An 18,530-nucleotide genomic window follows, 5' to 3' on the forward strand; every position below is an offset into this window, starting at 1 on the left:
TTCGCCATCCATACTGGTCCGAAGTGAACAAAGTCTTGAACTTGAACTTTATGTATAGATTTTGAAAATACCGAACAACTAAGAGTTGACCCTGCATGTGAGTTCCATCGGGGTAGCGCATTACGGCCGTGCGCAGGTATCTTGTTCTGTGAGTGTCTCTTAGAGAACAAGCCCTAATTCTCTATTTGACTGCGGCCCCACAGTCACACTCACATCGGTGATATCTCCAAGGGTATACTGCAACTCTATACCCTGCTATAATAGCCTTAATATCATTAAGGCATTACGCCATCCTCCTGTCTAGTGCAGTTGAGCACCTGCTCCATAGAGATGGGTAGTGAGCTGAGTTCACTTTAAATTTGGTACTCCTACCAGCCACTCAGTCAGCTTTTTTGTCCCATTGAACCTACATCTTGGGATCTCCAATCAGATAGGTTGGGTTGCCGCTAACGGTGACTCAAAAATAGGCCTTAAACCCATCCCCCTCGAAGCATATTGAACTTGTCCTCTCGACAAGCCCTTGGTCAGATGATCTGCCAAGTTCTCCACTGATTTAATATAACTTAAAGTTATAACTCCAGTAGAGGTGAGCTTCCTTAAAATTTTATATCGAAGCTCAATATGCCTAGACGACTTCGAATTGTGATTTTTACTTTTCACTTTTGCTATAATCGCCTAATTATCATAGTTAATTAAAATAGCAGGAATAGGCTTATCCATCATAGGAATATCTGATAACAAACCCCTAAGCCAATCTGTTTCTCCACTAGCTAACTCTAAGGCTACCATCTCAGCCTCCATGGTGGATCTAGTAATCAAGGTCTGCTTGGAAGATTTCTAAGCGACTGCACCACCATCTAGTGTAAAAACAAATCCACTAGTGGCCTTAGTGTCTTCGGAATCAGAGATCCAGTTAGCATCAGTATACCCTTCTAGTACAATGGAAAAACCAGAATAGTATATCCTGTAGTTAATAGTACCCTTCAAATATTTAAGAAGCCTTTCTATTGCATCCCAATGTATTTTATCGGGGTTACTAATGTATCTACTCAGTCTTCCTACATTATAGGAGATATCAGGTCTTGTACAGTTAGATAAATACATAAGACTTCCAATTAATTTAGAATACTTTAATTGGGAAACACTATCCCCACCATTTTTCTTTAATTTTATGCTAGGATCATATGGGGTGCTAACTGGCTTGCAATTTTCGTACCCAATTTTCTTTAACACCTTTTCAACATAATGAGATTGACTCAGAACAATCTCATTTTGTGTCCTTATAATTCTAATTCCTAGGATTACTTTAGATGACCCTAGATCTTTCATCTCAAAATTGTTATTTAAGTATTTCTTAACTTCTAAAATTGTGACATGTTCACTACCAAAAATTAAAATATCATCTACGTATAAACATAGGATAATAATAGACTTATCAAATATTTTCCAATATACACATTTGTCGAAGTCACAAATATTAAAGCCATATGATAAAATCACTTGGTCAAACTTTTCATGCCACTGTCTAGGAGCTTGTTTTAATCCATATAAGGATTTGACTAGCTTACACACTTTATTCTCTTGACCAGGAACTACAAAATTTTCTGGCTGCTTCATATAAATTTCTTCATCTAACTCGCCATTGAGAAAGGCGGTTTTCACATCCATCTGATGGATTTCAAATTTATATGATGCTGCCAATGCTATAAGCACTTAAATTGTAGTTATCCTAGTGACTGGAGAATAGGTGTCAAAATAGTCCATTCCTTCTCTTTGACTAAAACCTTTAGCAACTAATCTAGCTTTGTATTTTCAATGGATCCATCAGGATTTTGTTTCCTTTTAAAGACCCATTTGCATCCTAGTGGTCTAGACCCTGGAGGTAAGTCAGTTAACACCCATGTATTGTGTGAAAGGATTGATTCCATTTCACTTTTAATGGCTTCCTCCCATAGAGGTGCATCACTAGATTTCATTGCTTCAGCATATGTCAAAGGTTCATCTTCAATAAGGAATGTGTAGAAGTCATCTCCTAGGTTTTACTCTATTCTAGGTTTCTTGCTCCTTCTAAGTTCAACTTGGGGTTCTATTACAGTGTTATCATTTTGTGATTTAAAGGATTCTCCTATTTCTAACTTTCTCTTTTCTTTCGTAGGAAACACATTCTCAAAAAATACTGTATCATTCGATTCTTTAATAGTGTTTGGTGTAATGTTAGGTACATCTGATCGTACTACTAAGAATCGGTATGCGTTACTATTTTCCGCGTATCCAATGAAAGCTGCATCCAAAGACTTAGGAGACAGTTTAGTCATCTTGCTAGAGTTAATTTTAACTTTCGCAAGGCAACCCCAAACTTTAAAATATTTTAGACTAGGTTTTCTACCCCACCATAACTCATATGGTGTTTTCTGGTTATCTTTAAATGGTATACGATTAAGTATTTTACATGCTGAAATTAGAGCTTCACCGCACAAATTGTTGGAAAGACCAGAACTAGTATGCATTGTGTTAATTATGTCAAGAAAAGTTCTATTTTTTCTTTCAGCAACTCCATTTGACTGAGGAGAATAAGGGGCAGTAGTCTCATGTATAATCCCATGTTCCTCACAGAATTTTCCAAATTCTGTTGAACTATATTCTCCTCCTCTATCTGACCCGAGTCTTTTTATTATTTTCTGGGTTTGATTTTCAACCTCTGATTTATAAATTTTAAATTTTTCTAACGCTTCATCCTTAGTTTTTATTAAATATACATAGCAGTATTTTGACATATCATCTATAAAGGTAATAAAGTATATTTTTCCTTCTCTCGTCAAAAAACCGCTCATTTCGCAAATATCACTATGTATTAAATCAAGTAGGTTAGAACTTCTACTTGTTGATTTAAATGGTTTCCTAGGTTGTTTAGCTTGAACACAAATTTCACATTTTTTGTTCTTCTCTAAATTATATTTAGGAATTAAATCTAAACTCATCATTCTTTTGAGAGTATTGTTATTCACGTGTCCAAGTCTACTATGCCACATCACTAAAGAGTCAATATGCATAACAAGTGGAGAAGAAACATTTTTATTCATATTGTTGTATGGTAATACACTCAATTTAAATAACCGATCAGCAACATAACCCCTCCCTACAAATGTCCCACCTTTGGTAATTACAACCTTATTTGATTCAAATACTAATTTAAAGCCTAATTGACTCAAAAGAAAACCACTAACAAGATTCTTGCGAACATCTGGCACATGTTGCACGTTGTGGAGAGTAATAATTTTTTCAGATGTGAATTTCAATTTTACTTTTTATTCTCCAATCACTTGTGCAACACTGAAGTTGCCCATGATCACAGTTCTTTCTTTAACCTCCTGGTAGAAAGAAAAAGAGGAAATATCAGAACATATATGGACAGTAGCTCCTGTATCAATACACTATTCGATTGGATTGTAGGCCAGATTTAACTCAAATTTTGAGATACTAACCTGTCCTTGGTTCCAGTAGAGCCAGAACTGGTTATCATATTTGCCTGAGGAGTCACTTTGTCACCTTGCCCCTTGACTTTGTCCTTTCTATGTCTACACTGTTTGGCATAGTGTCTTGGTTTTCTACAGACATAACATGTTCTCTTGCTCTGTTCCTTTTGAATCCTTGGTTTTGGCTTCTCAAAATATTTCTTAGGTTTATATCTCGAGAAGTTAGTTTTCTTAGTTTTTACTAAGTTTGCCTTTGCACTAACTTCTGAGTCAATACCCAAGTCCTGTTTATGGTTATTCCTGTGTTTTTCTTCTATTTGAAGGGACACAAGTACTTGATCCAAAGAGAGGGTGCGTCTCTTATGCTTCAAAGAGACTTTAAAATTTGTCCAGAAAGATGGGAGCTTTTCTATAAAGGTCGCCGCCTGAATTCTCTCATCTATAGAAATTCCCATTAAGACGATCTTCGCCACTATATTCTGGACTTCATGTGCTTGATCAATTATTGATTTGTGATCTATCATTTTGTAAGAAAAATATTCTCTTATGATGAACTTTTCTTCTGATTCGGTTTCTTTACCATATTTCGACTCAAGTTCATCCCACAATGTCTTAGCTGTACCCTCAGCTCCAGAGTAGATGTCGTATAAGTTATCATTTAGTGCACTAAGTATCAAACTTTTGCACAAACGATCATCTTTATCAAATTTGTATTTAGCAGCTGATCTGCCGGGTTCATGATCCATTGGGTCCTTAGTTGAAGGATTGTATGAAACCACATAATATAAATCTAATGTGCCTAACTAAGACTCCATCTTCGTTTGCCATCTAACAAAATGCTTTCCATCAAATGACTCGGGTTTCAGGATATCGTTTACTGAGTTCTTAACTTTGTCCATCTTTGTGTTTCGGAAACGATTCTCTTTCAAAATTGTTAAGTTTTGAAACATACAACTCAAAGAACTCAAATAATCCACAAATAATTTAATATCACTGAAACAACCGGTTGCGATGCGTACCTCTTTGATGTCGTTTTCTTTAGATCCAGAATAAAATAGATAATACTTGTAGATCGGTCCGAGGCGTGTAGTCATTGTCTTTGAAAGAGATTCGCCTCCTTACGTGCACCGGATTCTGGCGATCCCTCCCCAAGATACAACGGACTGTTGAATTTGTAGACATGCGCAATACTACAGAAAAGCCAAAAATCCAGAATGAGAGGTTGTCCTCTCTCTTCCTCTAGAGGAACGTTGGATCCCAACGTCTCCCTCTTTAAGGCCACCTTAATTGAGTTGTCCGTTGAGTTCTTCGACGGGACAGCTCTTCAAATATTACTTTAATTGGAGGGATGGTTTCATGACCGTCCAAAATGAGGAGCAACGTATCAAATTTGAAAACCTCTTACAAACCAGAGTGACCACACCTCCGGCCCCTCTTAGGGCGACAGTGGTAGCTTCCCTGTAACTGCTTCAATGGTTGGCTGGGGCCAAAGAAGTTCGGATCTCCATTGGGGCTGTAGACGTAGATGGTGGCGGTACAATACCTACGATACCATAAATCTAAATTGGACAGCCAGATCGCTACATCCACCATGTCCCCATCAGCCATTCTCACTCGCATCCCATGTCAAAAACGCCCAAGCCATAAAAAATAGGTCGCTAAAAATTTCTCTCTGCTCTGCTTACGTCCAACCTACCCTTTATCAAGTTTTGTGGAAATCTATGACTCCGCCCACGTACCGCGGAGTATGAGCATGTGACCTCAACTCGTGGGACAAAAAAATAACGATGGAGATAACGCATGCATTGTCGAGAAAAATGTGAATGCGATTATTATAAAATATTCACACCCTGTCATCAAGAGCTCGATACAATCATAAATATCCTTGCATGTGAACAAAATTCATACGGAACGAGCACCATATATAGAAGGCCAAAATTTTTTTCTACCACATTTCTTCTTATGCTCTAAAATTCAAAAATCAAATAAAAACAAAACTTCAACCCATCAATTCCATAAATTTAAAAATAAAAAAAATAATATGCCAATAGAGACCATATGCGAAAAAAAGAACATTATTTTTCCTTTTTTTTCATAAAGTGATACGCACTCGTCAGTATTCTGATACATAAATTTTTTTTCATGCACACCTAGCAGCAACCTAGATAAATCGGTACATAGTTTTTAGAATATAGTATTACCAGTACATAATATATAACTGATTTATTCACATCTAGCAATATAGTTATCCAATATCCTGATACACACCTCCAAGTGAATTGATACACAGTTTCAAAAATATTACGCTCACCAATATATACTATATGGTCAAGCAATATACATTCGTTCGCTTTCTGTTACATACTGTAGGCTTTTCTGATACACCCAGTAGCAACCCAATATATATCTTCAGGTAAATCGATATATAGCTTTCAGAACATAGTATTCATCAGTACGCACTACACGATTAGGTGATACATACCTAGCGAAATAATCATCTAACGTTTCAATACATATTTTTAGGTAAATCGATACATAGTTTCTAGAAGAAAAGGAGAAATATATTAAGAAGGAGAAGGAAGATCTCATAGATAGAAGAGAAGCCTTGATGAGGAAGATGATAGAATGAGAGGTTTGACGAGGCAGAAAGGAGATAGGGATGCTCTTTCTTCGCGGATGATCTCTCTTCGTGCGTGTAGTTTCCTTTCCTTTTTTATTTTTTTTGTTTAAGTTAGGGAACTAATGGACCTTGTTAGTAGGATTCCTCTTATCTCTATTTGACTTTAGATTTTTTTTTAAGACAGGTGCAAGAGAAAACGTGTCAAAAAGACTTCCCACCCCATATTTCTTTCTATGGTACCCACCCTAAATGATTTTTGTTCCTTGCACATTAAGCATGTGGAATCCATAGATTTCTTTTATAAGTTTAATTCCCATTTAACAATTCCATCATAAATAACAATCCCATGGCATAGTTTAAGCGATGTGGGGGATTCCATCATTGTCGAGGACCAGCATGTCGTGATGAAGGATCAGACTTACGTGAAAGAGGCTTGAATTATCTTGGAGGGGGCGGGTTGATGGACTAGCCCAGGGAGCATGCTGACGTCACAAGAAGGCAGGATAGGCCCATCGAGTTAAAGCTAATCCTCGATCTAGGATTTTCGATCAGTTCAATTCCTTTATTTTTATCATCGATTATCAGGACTATCGGGTTTGGGTCGGGTTGGACGGGCAAGAAACAAGAAGGCCCAATTTAGACCTAGATTACAAACGAGTCGGATCGGGTCAAAATTCAATAAACCCAGTCTAATCCAGAATGTGGAATGGATCCAATTTTGGAACACGATCCGTCCCTATGAATCCTTACAAATAGATCAGATTGGATCTAAATGGGCAAGGTTGAATGGTCAAATTGTTTCAGTTTGGACGGTCAAATTGTATTTTTTGTGCAAAAGAAGGATTCACTTTTCTTCCCACGAATCCACCGTTGGGTCACCCACTCATCGCTTTGAGATCTATACAAGCGGATGAACGATAGAGTTCAAAGTGCTTTGATATTTACGGGTTAGGTGATCCAACAGTGGATTCTTGCGAAGGAAGACGAATCCTTCTATTGCAGAAAAGATACAAAGCCTTCACATAAATGCAATTATGGACGTCTAGCGCACAGATCTCAAAGCACTCTGAACACGACCGTTCATTTGGGCTTCACATAATTTACATAGAAAAAAAAAAAAGACTAGTTGTATCTATAATAAATAATATTAATTTTATCCTAACAAATTATTTTATTTTTAAAGTTTAAGTAAATTATTGGGGTTAATAATGTTTATGAGGCTGCACCATTTCCTTCTTGATTTGTTCCCATCGTACACTCAAATGGTGCGTCTGCTGCAGGATATTATTTCTCGAAGAGGAACTTTGCGGGGGGACTAACATTAGCTGCCTATGATAATTTTTCTTACAAAATATCAGTCAAATGCATCCCGAAGAATTAAAAAAGAGAATTTTTTTTTGATATAGAAATTAAAAGTAAGTCTGGATGCCTTCCAAAAAATGTTGACTGAAACTACGGCTGGACTGTTTGGTGAGAAAGATGGTGAGGTGGGGCCTTTAATTGAGGACATCGAGCCAAACCAAGCCATGTGCAACCGCGCACGAACCCCACGAGGCTTGTCAATGTGCAGGAATCGCACTGGAAGTGTGGGCTTTTCTGCCGTGGCTGCATTCAGTTCACGTGGGCGAAGTGGACGCACTCCCGGAAACGGGAAGCGTGGGCCTGCAATCGATACGTTACAAATAATGCGGCAAATTATGTAATGACACGTGGGAGATAGATGAGCCGTTAGCACGTACCCTATTTCGTGGAGGATCTCCCACCGTTCCCTCCCAATCGCCGGACACAATGACAGCCGGGGGGGTGGGGGGATATCCTTCCGATCCAATAATACTTCGTTAGGTTTGAACTTCAGCCTGCAACGCATGATCCCGGAAGGACGCTTTTCTGGCTCCGGGCAATGATATGTAATATTTTAATTATTTTTCAAATAAATTATGAAATTAATATCACCATATATTATTATACGAAATTTAATTTAATAATGTACGTATGACTAAAGATATAGTAAATAATGTATTATTATGTTATTAAATAAAAAACTATATTATCGACGATCATTCACGATGTGATGTTAAAACTACTTTGATCAAACTTTTTCCGGCTATAAAACATTTTTTTCTTAAAGATTGATGTTTTTCGAAACAATATTTTCCTTTGGACACTCTGGTGTTTTTGTCTCTAAATATCAGCCCAATATCATTATTGCTTTGAGATGATTTTGGACCTCAGTCTCCATAGGTGGGTTTAATATCACTAAGTTAGACATAAATTTTTAGAGGGAGTTGATTCAGGATCATTATATATAGAATCATCGGAATGCTACTAAATATGGTGATCCTGTCACTTCTATGATATCATTATTGATTCTTGGATCATCATTCCGTACCAAATGCTATCAAAGGTTCCGTTGGGGGGAGCCGTTGGCAGTAGAGCTTTTGGAAGTAGAACTTTTTGAAGTAGAGCTTTTATAAAAAGTTGTTTGCTATTTGATAACTATGTTTCTAAAGTGCTGTGCCACTTTCACATGTGTTTGGTAAACAAACTAAGAAAGTACCTTTGGTATGACAAAATGAGCATAAAGGACATTGAATAGTATTATACAACATAGCATAATAAAATATAATATATATTAATACATAAATATATGATATAGTATAATATCGTTGTAATATAATATAATATTATTATAATATAGTAATATAATATTATATACTATAGCATGATAATTTAACATAATATTAAATTATTTAACATAACATATCAATGTATTATGATATAATGTAATATATTATTATATTTATAATATAATACAATAATAAAGATATAAAATATTATAATTATTAGCATAAATTTATTTTTCATAATACAACAAATTTTCTAGCTAGGTGATAAAATTAATTATTCAAATAATTATTAAAAAAAAATTTTGTGTAATTGTTATATTTTATTACGGATATTTTCGTAAAAAAATAGCTTTCTCACTCGGCCTAAAATTATTTTTTTCGGAAAGCTCCAAAATGGAGCTTTTCCCAACAAGCTACTTTTAGCTTTCTGAAAAAGCTAAAACAGCTTTCCGAAACTTTTACCAAATATCTCTATTTCATCTAAAAGTATTTTTGGAGGGCTAGAAAATGCTTTTTGAGCCTCCAAAAGCTTTTCCAAACAGGCCCAAGTGATCAAGTAGGAGAGTCTTTGCAGCCATTAATGTCAATCATTTGTTTACACCAAACTCTCAAACTTTTCTCAAAGCATACCTATCGGTGACGGACAACCTTTATATAAGGTCATGAGGTGTTCTCACGAGCCACTTTTGGCCTATCAGTTTGTGCACAACCTTATATAAAGTTATGGCAAGAATACTGCATGGTGGCGCGGATGAAGCCTTTACTTTCCGACATTATTTGCCAGGAGCAAGATGCCTTTGTGGAAGGTAGGAGTATCTCTGACAATGTCATGTTAGCCTAAGAGATGATGTGGAATCTTCAACGGACTCTGAAGCGGCGAAACCTGATGGCTGTCAAGCTGGACATGGAACGAGCTTATGACAGAATCAGATGGAGCTTCCTTAGACGAGCCCTAGAGAGTTTTGATTTTCATAAGACCTAGATTGATTGGGTGCTGGGGTGTGTTTGGAGACTGAGGTTTTCTATTTTGGTCAACGACAAATCGTCCCCTTTTTTCAAGTCCACCATGGGGCTTTGATAAGGATGCTTGGTATCCCTATACTTATTCATCATTTGTTCTGATGTCCTGTCTCGGGCACTACGGGCTGTGTGTGCCGATCAGGAGCTGGCGGCTTATGTCCCAGCTCTAGGGGCCCAGCCAATAACTCACTTACTCTTTACCAATGACTGCCTTCTCTTGACAAGGGCGCAGGTTGCAATACACAGGCCCTCAGTAGGGTACTGGCCGACTATTGTGCTGCGTCTAGGCAGAGAGTGAACTTCCAGAAGTTTACCATTTTCTTCAGCCCTAGCACATCGTCTGAGGTTAGACGGGGGATCCAGAGATTTTGGGGATGCGTGAGCAGGTAGGGACTTTGGAGCTACCTGGGTATCCCTATCACAGGTAGGAGGTTGAGGGTTTCTGAGTGCACTGGTTTGGTGCAACGAGTCCAGAGTAGGCTAAAGGGATGGCAGGCAGCGTCTCTATCAATGATGGGTTGATTGACGCTGATTAGATCTGTTCTAAGCTCCATGCCCATCTATCACATGGCGAATATGGTGGTGCCGAAGACAGTGCTGTTGAGAATTGAGCGGTTACTCCGGAGCTTTCTATGGGGCTTGCATGGAGGTGGTCATGGGGTGCACCTGGTAGCTTGGGAGAGTGTTTGCCTTTCATTCAGCGAGGGTGGTCTTGGGGTACTCTTTCTTTTAGAGCGACAACCCCAACACACTGGTCAATTCTTGTTGGAGCCATAGGGCTTCTAGAGTCGGACCATGGTAGCCCATTACGGGGGGATGGGTCCCAAGGCACCGGCCCGTGGAAGGCGGAGTTGCTCCTTCCTGTGGTGAGAAATAGCGAGGTACTTGCCGATTATCTTCGCTCATACTAGATGGTTGATAGGCGATGGGCGGAGCATTGATGTGGCTGGTGATCCGTGGGTGGATGTCCTTTTCTTGCGGCATTGGCTGACTATAGTCAGTGTCGAAGCGATGGAGGGCCTGCGTGTTTGTGATCTGCTTGTCCCCGGAGGGGATGAGTGGGACGAGGCTAGGCTAGGTCAGTTATTCGGGGAGCACCTTGCGGAGAGGGTTCGCTCATCCTGATACCCAGTTGTGCAGGTCCCGATATCCGGGTTTGAAGCACCTCGTGTAGGGTTGGCATTAGGGTGGGAGACCTTTTTCGCTTACTTCGGTAGGTGCATGACCCGGGGCTAGGCTGTACTTGGATCTGGCGCTTGGGTCTCCACCCATGGGTAGCACTGTTCCTATGGAAAGTGGTCTGGGATCATCTTCCGACGAAGTGGACGAGAGTTGAGGATTTCCTCAGAGTGCGGGGAGTGCGGTGTGGATAAGACAGTGGGCCATGCATTGTTTTAGTGCGTATGGGCGATGATGTCTTGGTAGATGGCAGGGATCCCTAAGGAGGCCCGAGGTGGGTGCCTTCAGACTATACGTCGATGGTCGGAGTCTCCATTGCATTGCCATGTGGCGGCTAGAGCGGCTTGCACGGCCCACTAGATCTGGTTGGCGAGGAACACTCGAACTTTTGGCGAGCATGGGATGTCGCCGAGGTTCATCGTGGAGAGCGCCCGTTCGCTAGCAGAGGATCTCAGTCACATCATACTCGATGAAGGGACCTTGACAGCTTGGGTAGGGGCGGCCCAATATATTTGGAGGCCTAAGATGGATTCAGTGAATGAGGCCTTTTTTTTTAATAATAATTTTTTTTAATAAGTATAAAACACTTAAAAAAAGATATGAAAATAGATAGCCATCAAGTACATTATTTCAACAAAAATGCATGTATGCAGCAAAGATAGATAAAAAAATTTTTAGTTTAATATAATTTTTGAACGGAAGCACGGAAAAGTAATTATGCTTAAGGAAGGGCCATGAAGCTGATTAAATAATCGAGATAATGCTTGGCAGTACTGTTTACGATGTCAAGCAAGAGCAGAGTAGGAAAAGGTTATCCCATGGCACTTCATGGTCAAGGTAAAGGAAAGAATTTGTCCAGAAAGGAACCTCTCTATAAGAGAAAGTAGAGGCATTATGGAAAATTCACTCCATCTAATTAATAAAAATCCCATCCCACCATCTCCCCTTCAAGTGAGTACCCAAGCAGCCACTGCAACATCACAGCACAGCAGCCATTCAACCCCCCTTCCCTCCTTTTCTTTCTCTACCCTCCAAGAAGTCCATCTCCAATCCCCCGATCTTTCCTCCTGATGGCCCAGCTGGATCAGGAGTAATGTGAGGGAAGGAAATCCAAGACCAAAACCAAAAAAGAGAAGGGATGAAAGATAAGAGTGGCTTTTGACGTGTATCAAGCCAACCAAATCTCTCCTCTCTCTTTCTCTCCACCCAAAACAAAACTACTGTCCCCAACTTCCCAAATTGCCCCTCTGCAGGCCAGGAAACTCTCCACCTCCCTTCCATCAAAGGGGAAGACTCGTAGCCAGCTCCTGTTCCCATTTTATATGGGGCCTTTGCTTCCTTTTGGTCAGCCTCCCGGAGCCTTCCATTGGTCCGAGGCCTTAGGCGACCGCCTTGGTCCCCTAGGGCTCGGGCCGGCCCTGAGCTCGGGATATCTGGAGTTTCCATTCTACTTCGGCAGCACGCCATATGGTGTTTTTCAGCTGGGAGCCCCTATCTCTGAGTTTCCTCAAGGTCAACTTCGATGGATCTGTCTTGGATGAAGACATGAGGGGAGGTGCGGGTATTGTTATTCAGGATCCGAACGCCCGGGTTGTGGCCGTTGGGGGCTGTCAGTTATTTGACACCTCGATTTTCGGTGCGAAGTTGAGAGCAGCATGGGCAGGCCTTCGTTATGGCTTACAAGCTAGCTCTATCATTCTGGAGGAAGACTCGACCATGGTTATTAGTTGGATCTAGGAGGCCCAAGGGGTGACGGCAGTGGTTGTAGGACCAAACGCTTACCATTACACCAAAACCAATTGCTGTTAGTGAAGGCGCTACTCTAATACCTCAACCATCCAAGGGCCCTTGTAGCGCGAAGCATCTCGAGTCGACTCGACCGACACCCAGCCGGCCTCCGCCACGTGTGACCCACACGCCAGAGACACCAGGCATCCACGCTGGCAAGCGGCAGGACTGACTCAGCCCTTCAGGCCTCCGCCAACAATCCCCCCCCCAGCGTGATGCCTAGGTCTCGAACTCGAGACCTCATGGCTCTGATACCAATTGTAGGACCAAGTGCTTACCATTACACCAAAAGCAATTGCTGTTAATGATGACGCTACTCTAATACCTCAACCATCCAGGGGCCCTTGTAGAGCAAAGCGCCTCGAGTCGACTCGACTGACTCCCAGCCGGCCTCCGCCACGTGTGACCCACATGCCAGAGACACCAAGCATCCACGCTGGCAGGCGGCAGGACTGACTCGGCCTTTCAGGCCTCCGCCAACAGTGGCCATCCACTGCTCCGTGACATCTGAGCTATGGTGAGGGAGGGGGGGCCTTCCAGGCTAAGCATATTTTTCGAGAAGCCAATAGGCTGCGGATTGGGTGGCTACTTACATGGCGAGTCACATCGGGAGTACCCTATGGGTTGGAGATGGTGAGGTGTTCCGGGCACTTCGTGACATTTTATTTTCTGACTTTATTGGGTGCATTCATACTCGTCAGGTATGAATCCACCCCCTCTAACAAAAAAAAAAAAAGAACACCTCATAACTTGACTTTTATAAAATCTGAGAACTGCCCTTTTCACTAACTTACCAAGCGGCTCTTGTTTTAGCATGAATTGAAAGAAAATAGATGAATGATAGATGATGAAATGCTTTAAGACCTATACAAGTGGATGAGTGACAGAGGATTTAGTGCTTTGAGAACTGTACAGGCAAATGAATGTCAAAGAACTGGGTGCTTTAAGATTTCTGTGCATGGATGCAAGACAGAGGATTTAGCTCTTTGAGATCTATGCAGATGGATGGATGATAGAGGACATAGGCCCTTTCTGACCTTCCAAAAGCACTTTTAGATGGAATAGAAGTATTTTGAAAAAAATCGAAAAGCTGTTTTAGCTTTGCGAGAAAGATAAAATAGCTTTTTGGGAGAAGTGGAGCTTCTATGGAAAAATACTTTTAGGCTCTGTTGAAAAGTTGTTTTGAGATATAATTTTTCTTTTTGGACCAAAATGCCCAAGATAAAATATAATAATTATAAAAAATGATAACATTAATATATAATAATAATAATTACAATATTTTATATCTTTATTATTGTATTATACTATAAATATAATATTATAATACGTTATGTCATAATACATTAATATGTTATGTTATATAATATCAAATTATGTTATATTATTATGCTATAATACACAATATTATATTGCTATATTATAATAACATTATATTAAATTACAGTAATATTATACTATATCATACTTTTATATATTAATATATTTTATATTTTATTATGTTCTATTGTATGATACTATGTAATATTCTTTATGGACATTTTGTCATACCAAAAGTACTTTCTCAGTTTGTTTACCAAACAGTCTCACAACACTTTAGAAATGTAGTTACCATAGAGCTCTACTTCGAAAAGTCCTACTTCAAAAGGCTCTACTTCGGCAAGCTCTACAGCCAACAGCTCTACCAAACAGAGCCATAGTGTTTTGAGATCTGTGGGTGGATGGATGATATTGGATGGAGTATTTTGAGATTTGTCCATACGGATTTATGATAAAGGTGAGCGCTTCAAGATTTGTATAGGTGGTTGAATGACAAACGATTGAGCGCTTTGAGTTCTACGCAAGTGGATAAATGATAGAGGACAAAGTGCTTTGAGTTCTATGCAGATGGATGGATGCGAGAGGTGGAATGCTTTGAGATCTGTGCAAGCGGATGAATGACAAATGATGGAGTGCTTTGAGATCTGTGTAGAAGGACAAATGACAAAGGATGGAGTTTTTTGGGATTTGTCTAGGTGGATGAATAAAAGAGGATGAAATGCTTTGAGATCTATTCAGGTGGATTGATGATACAAGATGTGTGCTTTAAAATTTATTGGAGCGGATAGATGATAGAGAAAATGAAGCTTTAAGATCTGTTTATACAAATGAATGATAAAAGATGTTGTGCTTTGAAATCTATATAGACAGATGAATGAAAGAGAATAGAATACTTCGAGATCCATACAAGCAGATGGATGATAGAGGATGAAGTGCTTTAAAAATTATGCTGGCAGATGGGTGACAGAGATTGTAATGCTTTGACATCTATGAGACTAATGTATCTCTATGGATTGAGTGCTTTATGATTTCGTGAATGTCTATGGAATGCTGTCTTTTTTTCTCACTCCATCAATGATGTCAGGATCTAGATTGATGGCTAGGCTATATTGCATCGAATTTAATGTTTTGGTGGCTAGTTAATACCTTTTAAATTTTGAGATCTAAATATAAATAATCCAAATTTAGAGAGATATCTTTATAATTTTTTAATAAAAATTTGAGCATATTGTATTTAAAAAATATTTTTTTGAGTCACAAAACACTTCCGAACTATAATTTAGGTGCGGAGGGGGAGGTGGTAAAGGTTTTTCGCATCCCTTAAACAGTGCAAGATAGTGGGTCGTTTTTGAGCCGGTGGGAGTAGAAAACAGAAAGAGGCAGAAGAGAGGAAGAGAGATCATAGGATAGATGAAATAGAAAAGAGTTTTTTTGCATAAATATCCTTTTAAAAATTCAAATTTGCATGAATACCCTCTTCAAATTTATATTGATATATGTGCCCTCATAAAATACTATTTTTACATAAACGCCGGTTCTTTCACCACCTTTAATAAAAACTATATTTATTTTAATTAAAAATAAAATCAAAATTTTAAATTTCTTTTTTGTCCCGTCTTCTTTCCCCGCTGTCGGGTTTGCGATCCCGCTGAATGACAAACTAGCAACTTTTATATGTTCTCCGGTACGAGGTGGACGCATGGATGCGGGTCTACGAGGCCACGCATTGCATGACTCCTCTCATTCATGGAGGGGCGGTGGCCATAAAAGACGGCATGCTCTGTCTCCTCTGTCTTCGCGGGCTCCGCAGAGAAAAAGGGTTCTTTTTCCACCCTATGTTCTTCTCTCTGTTCCTCTCAGCTTCCTTTTCTCCTGTGCTCCATCACCGTCTCTTGGCCGCGAGACATCGAAGGAGGATAAAACACCGGCGACTGCGTCTGCTGGTTTTAGAATTTCGCACTTAATTGAGCTCAACAAGGGAATTTCTTGAACCGATGGTGAATAGGGTTACAAGATCAAATAAATTGGAAGGAAAAAAAATGTCTGGTTATGTTGGGTTCTTGTCTCCGATCCCTGGCTTCAGAGCCAATTCACCCAGGTTGAGCTACGGGGCCTCAAATCCAAAGTAAGGTATTGTCTAGTTTTCTGCTGTTGTCATTGGATCTTATTCTAGTGCACACTATTAGTGAATCGGAGAAAGGTTCTTATGGGGCACATATCAACAGTTATCTTCGGGATGACCCATTTTTGAAGCATTATCTCCCGCTAGATCCAGGTGCAGACGATCTCTTTGACCTTGCGAAGGATGGTGCTCTTCTCGGGCAAGTTGTTTGGGTCGGGTCTTGTCAATTCTTTAACAAATTTGCTGTCGATTTATTTTCAGTGGTTTTAGATTCTCATATTTTATCTTATTAGTATGTCTGCTCAAATGATCCTACTGGTTGCATGTAAGATAAGAGGCTCATGGGTATTTGGATATTGCTATTCTTATTTTCACGCCTTTGTTTCAATTTGATTTAGTAAGTTGATGAATGTTGCGGTGCCGGGGAAATAGATGACAGAGCAATTACAAAACGAATATTAAACCCACGGGAGAGAAATGAGAGTCACACTACTGCCTGAACTCAGGAAAAGCCATTGGGTGCACTGTAGTTAATATCCGAACGCAAGGCTTGGTTGAAGAAAGTGTAAGAATGCATATAACTAGTTAATATCGGAACGCAAAACTTGGGTGCACTGAATGCTATCACATTAATTAACATGTCTAAACTTTTTTTTATCTACCAGAATTTTTTTTTTATATATATATATTCTTCTAAATATGCAAAATTGCATGTTTATTGTTATAAAGTTGCTATTTGTTTGTATGCCCTTATAAATATTTCTATTTGCACGTCTACTCATTAAAAATATTTTAGTCATTTTAATTTGAAACTGTTATTTTTTTAACGGCGTTAGATGATGTGGGTACATATGCAAAAATAAGGATAAAAAATGATAGAATAGCAAAACAAGTGTTTTACGAGGGTATACATGCAAATATCAATTTTAAGATGGTATTCATGCAAAATTCGATATTTAGGATGGTATTCATGCAAAAAATTCAAGAGAAAAATGACTCCATGCTGAAATAATTTGAACCTTCCTTCTCACTTTTTTTTTCTTTTCAAACAAAATGAAAACGTCGAATGGTGCTATCATATGTAGACCTCACAAATCATAACCCATAGTATTTACTGTCATACCTTTATTCCATAGTTTATTATAGATCGATAGTTACAAAATAACTATTATAATACTAATAATAATATTTATAGTCAGGGAATCATTTACATGCAGCCTGTTTGTTGTAACATAGATTTTTACTCAAAAGCAAGTGGGCTTAAATTGACCCGATGAATCAAGGATAGATGGAGATGTATTACGCTAAGGAAGCTATTCTGCAATCTTGATTAACTTGCTTTTTTATTTATATTTAAGAAAATCGTTGTCTGCAGTAGAAAGAAAAATATGAGGTTGGACTCGCATGTCGCCCATTTAAAACTTGACCACGTTTAATGCAGAATAGATAAGGGCTTGTTGTGCCGCTTAATTTAATTTCCAATTTTAGAAATGGAAAAAAAATCTATTTGGTACAAATAGATTTGGATAATTTTAAATCGGATATAAAGTTGGTTGATTAAATTTTATACCACAGAATTAAAGATATTACTAAATAGATGGTAAATCAAGTTTATGTGAATATGGTCATATATGTTTTTAAAAAATTCATGAGTGTTATATAAAGTTAAATAGGATTACAAATAGAATGAAATATTTGGATATGGATCGGATAGTTTCTATCCGTATTCATATTCATGTCTATTTTTTTATGATGGATATAGATACATGTATGAATATTATTCGAATGCTTAAATTTATGCCCATATTTGAATAGATACATATACAAAAATGAATCCAGATGAATATTATCAGGTCCACTTTTATCCTTAATTTTATAGATCATACTCATATTCTACTACTTATCATCTTCACACTCAAAATACATTTGAGGTATATGCTTTAAGTCACATTCTCCATAATTTGTTATAGGAAATGTATACAATCGGGTTATTTGATAATATTTAATTTGCTTTAAGTCACATTCAGTATATCTGGATGGTTCATTTAAAATACAAAAATTAACCTCCTCTTTTTAATCTATTAAAAATTGTCATATTTTCTATTTATAGAAATTTGAAGATTTATCAAAATATCATGTCTTCTTCTAACCTCCCCTTTTTAATCTATTAAAAACGGTCACATTTTCTATTTATAGAAATTTGAAGATTTATCAAAATATCATGTCTTCATGGACAAATGAAATACTACAATAATTATTTTAATTTAATTCACGTCGAGCATTTACAAGTATCTTTTTGCTGCACCGGACAACTCATATAATTCTAGTATGAATATATCCAAAACAAGTCAAAATATAATAAGTCACGAAGTGCTCTAGGT

The sequence above is a fragment of the Phoenix dactylifera genome, chromosome 2 (assembly GCF_051530095.1).
Source record: "Phoenix dactylifera cultivar Ajwa chromosome 2, Ajwa_hap1_PhDact_Kaust_v1.1, whole genome shotgun sequence".
Classification (NCBI taxonomy): domain Eukaryota; kingdom Viridiplantae; phylum Streptophyta; class Magnoliopsida; order Arecales; family Arecaceae; genus Phoenix; species Phoenix dactylifera.